Here is an 11382-nt window from a genome sequence, read left to right as displayed (position 1 = left end):
ATAATAAAAGGAAAATTTAATTTTTCCAAATTATATTTATATTTTAATTCTTTGCTATTTTCTTCGAAGAGGATTATTATTTCAATGCGAGGATGATATCATTCTCAAAATCAAATTCAACAAAGTAAGATTGATATCTAATTAAGAAATCTGTGTTGGGTTGTCCGGAAAGTTCGTGCCGACTAAAATTTAAATTTTAGTATACATTTATTAAATGAAAATTTTCTGCGTTTCAATTTTCCTTCAACATCGGCACGAACTTTCCGGACGACTCAATAGAACGCGGAAATATTACTGCATCTCTTAACAAAGGAGTATTTGTAACAAAGAAGTATTTGCGTATATATTTATCATTATGAATTGAGAAAAGGAAAAAATATTTAACACTCAGAACTCCATTATATAGTAATCACATATATTTATTATTAATTAAGAAAAGATACTTAATACTCGGAACTTCCTTTCGCAGCCGTCTGTGTATTTTGCTGACTGGCCGAAAATATTTGCCCATCGGCAAATATTTTCGGCCGGATCAGAAGTCTAACTTGATTTTGATATATATTCGAATATTCTCATTGATGTAGCATTATTGTGGGCGCGTATACAGACTGCAGCAGCAGCCGCCGTAGTGAATGACGTCAACGTCGAAGCGTTAACCGCACGTCGAATCGGGACAACGCGGCAAGTCGATCGTCTGTCATTTCCATCTCCGTCGCTCGCCCCCACCGTCCACCCTCGCAAAACTCATCCTATTGACGCCGAATGATATCGGGCGACGCCGCGTGTCGCGCCGTCCGCATAACGGGGTAATGACATAGTAGTCACCACCAGCGTGTACAGTACGTTGCTTGTACTACGCACATCGTGCGTTCGCCAGTGTCTCCCAATTTAATTTTCAGACCAGAGAGAGAGAGAGAGAGAGAACTTGTTGAGTGAATGAGGTGATGTGAATGCTGTGCTAAAGATAAAAAATGTTGTTTTTTCTAATCCTTTAATCTTATCATTTCTCGATTGAATATTAATCAGGAGACTCTCGAGCGTTGTTAACTTGCGAAAAACGATCATTAAAAAATTGGGAGAGTGAAAAAAGAGTGATGTAAAGCGAATCATCTAGTACCAATAAAGAAATCCAATTATGTAATGTAAATTAACTTGTGATTACGTAATAGTAGAAAAAGAATCTCTGTAATCTCGCTCTCGTATACGCGACGCGCTTGATAAAATTCAAAATGTAATGAGCTCAGTCAATCGACAGCATCGTGCAGGATCATCGAGTACGTATTTTTGCATTATGGAATCTCGAGGGCTCGAGTTTGGGGAACTGATTCACGCGTACTCGAACAAGTGTGTTGCCCGCACACATATTTACAATAACTATATGCATCCATCCACCTCGCTCATCGCCCACGCGATTTTGCGTTGTACCCACGCAAATTCTGTGGGACGCAACAGTCTAGCATAGCTGAGGCTAGGTATGGGCGCCAGTCGTTCGAAATTCAAAGGATACAAACAGGAAGTCAAGCCGGACGCCATCCATCAGTATATATTTACTGTTTCTGAATTACCATGTCACCTGTTGATCAATAGATAGTTCCCTGAAAAATGATACAATTGAAAATTCGCCGATTGTACATATCCGCGTATACACTTTTTTGATTTACAATTTAAATAGAGACTCTTTACCGAGATATATAATGTTGAAACAGATGATATCCATCAACTTTTCTGTCAAATAGATTTATGTAATTTTTCTCTTTTTTATCAGGGAACACGGTTAGGTAAGACTTTTTTATCACGCTCGCATAGCTACAAGAATTTTAATATGCTCGCCACAGGGATGTCTGAGGACGTTGGCGCCCGTAGTGACAATGTACAGGTATACGCGTATCTCCTGCGTGATAAAAAAAACGACGGTGCGATCCAGCATTATGTATAACGTAGTTGGTCGGAGATAAAGCGTAGGAAGAGCTTACTGAACCGTTGCCAAGCAACCGATTGACCCAGATAGTTGGGTGTCGGTCGCGAACACAATTGTCCCCCTGTGAACAATGTTGCCCTGGGCGTCTCGTTGTCGCCCAGGAGGCCTAGGATTTGAAATCAAAGGGGATGATGATTCGCGGATTTAACGAAAAAGGAGTTATGGGCAACGAAGGAGCCTTCACAACCGATATAATCTGGATGAGTTTAATCTTTTATATTATATTGGAAAAATAAAGTATAATTGCATTAATTGCATTAATTGAAATTTGATTGAAAAATTGAATTGTTTCATAATAAATTATCGGATTTTATGTATTATAAAATCGATTTAATAGTGAGAGACCAGTTAAATTGTTTTCTTCCAATTTATTAATTCATGCTATATTCTGATTTTTAATTATAATCAGATTTAATAGCCTAAGGATAATATAACAAAATTATACAATTTATCTGCTATTAAAATTTTCTGCTATTCTTTCTCTTTTTCAAATTTCTATCATCAAGAACTGAAATCGATACCTTTATTTTTAGTGAGTTTATGTACAAGTAAAAATTTTCTGATTTAATCTGATAATAATAACTTGAGATAATCAAAATTCTTGATATGATTAAAATTTTCTAATGGTTCATTCATTATGGATTTCAACTAGAAATTTTTCTTAGTGTACGGATAAAATGATTTTGTCATCATGAACAAATATGTTAAACTCTTATCTATAACAGATGAGAGAATTCGTCAAAAATATATTGTATTAATTCAAAATTCTTAGCAATATAAAGATTTAAAAATAGTTTTCAACGAAATCTTTAAATTTTTGTATAATATCTATAAGTCTGACCACAATTAAAAATCTCATGACAAAACATGAATTAAAACTAAACATTTAATGTTTCGCATAAATATGGTAAAATATATTTTGTCAACTATCGCGAATAAATATATGATAACTTCGATAAATCTGAACTTACTAAAAATATATCGATTTCAATTCTTAGTGATAAAAATTTGAAAAAGAGAGAGAATAGCAGGAAATTTTATAAATTGTATAATTTTGTTATAATATTGTTATAGGCTATCGATTATAATTATAATTAAAAATACAGCATGAATTGGAAGTACAATTTAATTAGTCGCTATTAAATCGATTGCACATTAAATCCAATAATTTATCAAAACAATTTAATACCTTCAAGAAAATACATCTCTCTATTTTACATATACATCGCTCTATTTACATTTTTATTTACATTTTTTCCCGCATTTCTATTTTATTCATTATCCTATTTCTGAATGATATTGAAGCTCGAATTAACCTTGAACTTTAATCAACCTTTACTCCAACGCAAGATATTAAGTTCCACTTTGTTCCTTACGCTCTGCGTTTCTTTTGATCGATTCTCCATTTCTTCAGTATTGTCAAGAAACGTTGCGATGAAATATTGCACGAGATAAATCTCTTTACTTGAGCTTATCTCTTTCTGCAGGAATGGAATCAATATTTTATGTTGATATGACCAGAGTTACAAAACTATTCCTTGTTATGCTCTTCTATTTTCATTTTAATGCCTTATTGATATAATGACGTAATTTTCAATTTATGTAATTATTGCATATTTGTATTATCTAATTGAATTATCATGAAACGTGCATTATGTAACAAATGTTTGAATATCTTTATAAAATATGTAAAAGATTATTTGAGTAAGATTTTTTTTAATATTTACTTTATTTATTTATTTTATTTGGAAATTAAATATATTATGCATACATGAAAAATTCCATATTTTAATCGATTTAACATTTTTTATTTTTACTATGTTATACTTATAATCCTGTGATATTTTAACTTTGTTTCCACGAAGTTATTATCAATGTACTTCTCTATATAATAGAGACTCATGGATTACTATGTCAAGTCGTTGAACTGTCATTGACTTAATTAAACATTAAGCCGTAATCCTGATGGGATTTTCTAGCCAACTTTTGATGTGAAATCACCATAATTATTTATCGGGATTTTGGAATATTGAATTTGGAGAAATAATATATATAAATTATTATTAATATTAATACAATACAATTCATAAATTAGACATTTTGTACATTTATATGGATAAAAACTATAAATTATTAAAATTGCTTATTACGTTAATATAAGATTAATAATAATTAACATTAAAGGAATATACACATACAGAATACAACAGAAATTTCATAAGACGAATAAAATTAACCTTTATCATATTTTAGGTTTCAAAAGAAGGCAGGTGAGTAATATTAATAACAAGATGGATAAGAGAAATCTATTACTTTGCAATTATTGTAATAAATTTTCCGCTTCCGCATGTTTCGCATCTCGCATTGGTTTGTACGGAATGCTGCTTCCCTGGATAATTACTTTGGCTTGTTCGATACGAAGATAAATTCGTTGGTTAGATAAATGTCGTAAATCGCGAATCCACTTCTGCACCTTGTTTTTTGATTAATCGCAATCTGTGAATAGTAGAACACGAAATACCATATGAGTAAATACTCGCGTTAAAAAAGCTATGCTGAAGTTATATGACTTATAAGAAAAATAAATACGATAAATTTATACATATTTATGGAGAGAAAATATTAAATTAATCAAAATAAGGATGCTTTTAATATTAATTCTATTACATTAAAAAACAATTTTTTAAATAATAATTTTAATGAGAAGGAAATAAATGAAATGCAGATTATTAAAAGTATTGTATAAAATAACAATATGAAAGCAATAAGTTTCAAAATATCGATTCAACTTTTTTTCAAAATTTTGTATAATTTATTTACGTAATTTAACACAATTATAAAGTAATAATAACGTTGAAACACATCAGGTGATTAACTATGCGTATCTTCTACAAATCCTTCTTTAGAAAGCACTTTCCTTAGGTTCTGCTAAGCTTTCGCGGTGAGATGGGCGCAATGCTCGTTCTGTATACCCGGCATGAATCACGAAGTGAATCCTTGAAAGGAATTCTATGTCGTAATTGTTACGTTCCCGCAGATATAATCGCCACGCTCCAGCTCTCGATCGATAAAATACCTGGACGACATTGTTGAAATTCACGCAGTAATAGAAGTTGTGCGCGGTATCTTCTTTTCATGTGATATTTTCTTTTAAATTATTCTTATTCAACAAAGTTGATTTTATAATGATGACTATTTTTAACTAAAAATAGTTTAGTTTCCTTTCAATAAATTTCTGTATTTGACTTCTCGAATTTCACTTTTTGAGAAATCTTTATTACAATATTTGTAAAGACCGTTTCTTATGCCAATCTTTTTTGTTGTTTTTCCATCTTGCGATTTCTGCAAAATGATGTAGTTATGGCACTTATTAACTGTGCAACTTAACTAAGTGTCACTTAATATGTTGCTTCCGTGCACTAATGTATTTTTACGTAATACTTCGTGAAACAACGTGTCCGACGATGATCATCGGCGCTCGCTAATGTGAACATAGTGCATCGTCAACGACGTCAGGAAGCTGCGATAATACCGTCAGGATGTCGTTATGTGCCAGAAAATGATAACGTCGGCCACTCCGAATAGAATTAGGTCGGAAATGCTGGTCACGGATGCCGCTTCTACAACATCGCGAAAAAATGTTCGAAAATATTTTAGCTAAAACGTGAGGTGAAAGCCTTAGCATTCTAAGATTTAATTATAAAATTTTTAGAATACAGAACTCAGCAAAAACTTATTTGATCTACATCTCAAAGCTTACATATATCTAAACAAAATACAAGCATACGATTTATTATAATAAAAGAAAAAGATTTATTGCTATAAATATCCAAATTTCGCGTAAATAGAATGCAGATTAAAATTGCTTTTGTGAATAAAATATTAAATTTAACTGTGTAATAAAAATAAAAATTGAGCCAATTTTGAAGAAGAATGGCTCACTTTTCAATCTTTAAGAATGAGATTTCACTCTTTAGAGTGATATTTACTCTAAAGTTTTAGAGAGTAAGAAATTTTAATGAGTATATGTAGAACGAAATTACAGTATAACGTTTTACTTGATTTTACAGATATAATGTAATTCATTAAATTTATTCATTAAACTTATTCATTTACTATAATAAGTAAGACAATATTTGTTCAAACCTGTATTTATCATTTTTTAAAATAATAATACAATTTTATGTGCTTCAATTAAGCAATATTTATATACGCATTTCGGTGGATATTTATTAATTTTCATCAACTGCTACGTACGCACGCACAGGTGTTATTACAATATGTTCGTTATTGTATGCAATGTACTGACGTCGATCTCCGATTTACTTAATACTCTGTCCTACTCAATGATTTCTGTCAGTGCACGATGGTGGAATAACATGGTCATTGTTATCGAAATATTGCACATACAGCTGTCGTGACATTATCGTTAACAAAACGCTTCATTAGTATTACTTTATTGCCAACTTTATTTTGATTAGTGATAAATAATTATATGTATTTTTTAAAAATTTTAATATTTTCTTACAAATCTAATTAAGTCCCAAATTTATTCCTTATAATTCTAAAATATAATTAGAAAATAAAAATTCAGAAAAATAAAATTATAAAAATGTTCAAATTATTCATTTTTATATCTTTTAATACGTAAAACCATTAATTTTTTATTACAGTTATTGCACGAAAAGCAAAGTTGGTAAAAATTATGTTTTAAATTGTTTAAAACATGCTCAATTGATATTTTTAACACATTTTAAACATGTTTTTTTAGATACTTAAAACATGTATGAATCATTAAAATATGTTTAAAAAAAACATATTTTGTTCTTTTAAAAGCATTATCTTTTATCAACTCTGACGGAAAGAACGATTTTGCTGAAAAATTTAAGTAGATATAGATCTGAAAGTAATTTTGTTAAATCACCAAAATAATTATGTTATAATATAAGAAATTCAAATATGATGAGCAATGCTGCAAAAAATTCTGACACATTCTATCAACTAACTCGAGCGTCCTAAATAATTATTTTGATGGCGTAACAGTATTTTTAGATCTAACTTTTTAATTACTTCAATATCGTTTTTTTACGTGGATTTTTTTATATTCAGCACTATTTTTTTCCTCAAAATTCTTTTGTAGTATTTGAAAGCGCTATTTTTTTAATACATAATCAAGAGATAATATTGTAATAACACTTACATAAGAAAAGGAAAATGATTGAATTGAAAGATGCAGCTGGCAGCCTTTATCGTGACACATCAATTAGCGTACTTATTATGTAGCGCTCACATTAGCGGTCGGGAGTTACAGCGAAAGTTTTCACGATTCCGCAAGTGCGCTTAATCACAAATTAATTAATGCGCTCGCGTGTCGTGTCAAATCGTGCCTTCTGCTTTGTTCGACGAAAACAAATTGCTACCTGCCACTTCCGGTCATTCGTAATCGTCATCTTCTTCATCTTCGTCTTCTTTCTTCATCGTAGTTCTTCCGCTTTTCTTGCATCTCGTCAATGAGAATACGTGATTAGCAATCAGGGTCTCTGCGCGTGCAACGCAACGCAACGCGACCCGCGCGAGTGCGTAGGCACGCAATTCCTCGCACGTAGAAAATCACATTCGTATGTCGCAGATGCGTTAGCAGCTGTATCCTAAATACGCAGAGGAGCAGCAACGATTGTCGCACAGCTATGCGCTACGTGCGTGTGCTGAGTGTGATATACTGGTTGCTCTTGACATTATAGCAACATCATCCGCACGCCTTCAGTGATTCGTTATTCCGCTTGGCGTGATTCTACCTCGGCGACTAGATGCCCGAGGCATTTTCGTAACGCCGTTGGACATGCTTAACGTATAACGTAATATTTGGTATAGCCTCGTCACTGTGCCCGATGCACACTAATTCCCGATGAATGGCATTCGCCCAGCTAAATTAATTCCGATTGCCATAATGGCGAGATATCAAGATACTAGATATCTTTCGTCTTCGTATCTTTTTTCTTAAAAGACGAAAAAGATTCACGTTTAGATAATAGGGTATAATCCATAAGATTTTGTAAAATCTGAAGAGTAATTGTTAGGTAAATTTTTTTTCATACACTGAGTTAAGTGCAGCTACGAACTAATGTAAGATTTTTTTCAACGTAATGCATTGAATCTTGATATAATAGACCTTGTAACTAACTCATAATTATGTTGTCAAACTATTTGATACGGTGAAACAAAGCTTGTCAGAGTTCATTAAGACATTCCTTTCATTCAACCGAGCTATATGAGAGATCGCCTATAGTAGTCTTATATAGAAGAGAATCTTGCTAAACTGGATACATCGTGTAATCTGCATTCGTTCCACTAAGTCCCTTTCTGGCTCTGTCTAATGAGTGACATTACTTTGTCAGGCGTAATGCACGAAAAATCAATCGCGATGTCTTTTCTTTTTTTTTCCTTGAAACATTTATCCAGGCTTCCTTAGAAGGCATCGATCAATGTTTATTTCGCGCCGTTGTTATACTCATGAAACACAATTACACCAGGTGACGGCGCACGATAAATCCCCACGAGATGTGGCGCTTAATTTTTTAAGAGTTCTCATCGATCCTGTACTAGTAAGACAAGGTCACCATTCCGGTTCACGATATTGCAAAACCGTGTTCCGCATTCTTTTTCGATTACCCACCTCGCATCTTTTGTGACTAACTAAACTTATTTACGCACTTTTTTTCACAATCTACGACGAATTCGATCGAATAAAAAATAGTCAACTTTATGAGAAAGACTTAAGTTGTTTTGCGACAGTTGTAGTATACATTTTATTATAGTTTAAATTTACTTTCAAGAAGAGTCACAAAGTATGTTGAAAGTATTGAAAGTATATTTGTCATAGCGTGTAACTGCATGAAATAATAATGTTTATAAATAATAAATAAATAAAAACAGTATATAGAGTATTTAATAGTATATGAAGATTAAAACAATTTTTCATCATTTTTTAATATATTTTTTATGTGTTAATAATATATTATTAGTTTTTTATAATGTATGATGTGAAAAATTGTTTTTTTATATACAATTTATTATTGATGTAATCTTAATCATCATATATGTTTTGAAAAATATTTTATAAAAACCTATAAAATGTCCTTTTCTAAAGAATTTAATGTTATTTATTATAATATAATGTTTATTAATGCCTTAAATTGATATGGACTGATTTATTGTTGTAACGAGGTATTTTTTTCTGTAATCGTACAAGTAGTGGTTTCGTGAGTGGTAATAGAAATTGTGGGAGGTACATAGCGAAGTATCGACAGCGCAACTTTCGATAGGAACGGAGACAATTTTAAGACCTGTTTCTTCAACAATTCGTTCGAACGGGTAGATAATGGCGCCAACGTGAATGTAGTCAACCTTGTGCGTTACCTACCACACCCTGATTCTGGATGCAAAAGCCAAGAGCTCGGTTTTCATCAGTTTCAAACAGTGGAAGGCCGTAAGTGACAGGAAAATCGATTTTTACTTTTCATCACGTAATCAATAATTTGTGTTATCTTTTTCTTTTTTTTTTTTTTATTGTTTTTGTAGTACTGAATTTATTCGCATCGCAATATTTATCGTTAGTGAATTAGCATACAGCTTGACATGTATCATTTTATGGAATATATGATATATAGATAAATATGCATATATATGTCGTGTATTCAATAAAATGTGCGCGCGCGCGCACACACACACACACACACACACACACACACACACACATGTTATATATATAAATATATAAAGGACCCCACATTAATTATATAGAAAATTGAGTTTTGATAAAATGAGTTTGTTTTTACGCGTTTTTATATTGTATATGGAAACGTTGTTACTTATAATGTAATGAATAAAAGATGTCACAGACACAATGCTTAATAATGAATAGATTTTGAATTATGATGTGTTAAGGTGCAATTTCATGCAGCGAAGGAAAGCTGGCTTTTTACTGGCCTCACTTCACCACAATCAAAGCAGTTCAAAAGCTATTCGCTCTGCTGCTGCTTCTTTTTCATAAAGTCTTCGCTGTATCTTCGCTGGTTTTAAACTAACGAAAACACTCATTTATTTTTACTAGCTTTGAATTCATTTTAATAAAAATGGATTACGTTAATGAATACATCGAGTATTGAGTATATGTGAAAGAGTATATGTGAAAGAATGTATCAGTAACAGATTCAGCAGAGATTCGGAGGCGATGCATAACCGTTGCAACTGCTAATATATATATAATATAATATAATTATTAAAAAAGAAAAAGTACTGGATAGCACCCATTTTCAAAAATCGCAGCGAACATGATTTTTTCTTTGCTTTGCTCCCAAAATTAATTTTGAAGCCGTACGATTCCATGACATGACATGTCATGTATTAGTGATGTTTCGCTATTAGTTGAACAATATCGAACTTTGAGCGTAACTTTGCTGTATACGAAAGTTGATGGAATGGAGATAAAACAGCTTTTATTAGCTGTGTGAATGACTTTAAAGGTTATATAACTTTGCTCTAGAAAGCATCTACTATAACACACCTACTATAACTCAAAAACATCTACTATAACTTAAAAACTATTCGTTATCACTATTATTAAGCCTTACGTCTTTTGTTCACCATATTATGAGCTACATCATACACGACTTATTTCATCCAATTTTCTAAAAAATAATTACTGTGGAGTTCTTGATATATAATAATAATTCATAAATATACATTTATGCGTACTATTATTTTGTCTAAGTTCGTTATCTATTAATTTTTTGAGAATCTAGTTGTAACGGATATGCTTAAAAGTTTATAATAACGATTGCGACTTCAAACGAAATTGGATATTATTATTTTAACGACTTTAATGTGGTCAGCTTAGAAGCTGTGGTCAGCAGGAACTATTCATATCACAGTAAGCTACGTAATATTAATGTGTTGTGCTTGCCATTCTCTCATGCAATAGTATGGTAAATCTACGTTGACATTTAGTTGGCTCACTTTTTATGAACAAAACTGATTTCCCTACAATTGCACCCTGTATAGTAAAATAATAAAGTATGAAATAATACTTACGAGGAAACATTATATACAGATATTAGATTTCGAAACGTTTAGAAGCGTTATATTTTCCAAATCATATTTTTTAAATAATTTCAACAATGTCTAAAAAGAGTATTTTGTTTTTTTTTACTTATATTACGTATTTTAATTCGATTTTCGACAATTATCTCACTTTTAAATATGAATATAACATAATAGTGAAAAAAATTGCGAAATTAATTTTATATTTTTGAAGGTAATAAGTATTGTGTGTAACTTCTTAATATTTGGAGATTAGATTCAAAATTTAATTCCTCATCTGATATTATTAAATTAGAGCAGTAATT

At 31.4% G+C, this 11382-nt stretch overlaps 1 protein-coding gene across 2 annotated transcripts in view; it reads left to right on the top strand.

The window, feature by feature from the left end:
• Positions 1-11382, top strand: part of LOC108687557 (protein FAM46C) — a 130400-nt gene that overhangs the window by 42016 nt on the left and 77002 nt on the right. The window lies entirely within an intron of this gene.

This window comes from Atta colombica, unplaced genomic scaffold, assembly GCF_001594045.1.
Source record: "Atta colombica isolate Treedump-2 unplaced genomic scaffold, Acol1.0 scaffold207, whole genome shotgun sequence".
NCBI classification, from domain to species: domain Eukaryota; kingdom Metazoa; phylum Arthropoda; class Insecta; order Hymenoptera; family Formicidae; genus Atta; species Atta colombica.
The sequence above is the reverse complement of the archived record's forward strand: the minus strand, read 5'-3'. Positions and strand labels throughout refer to the sequence as shown.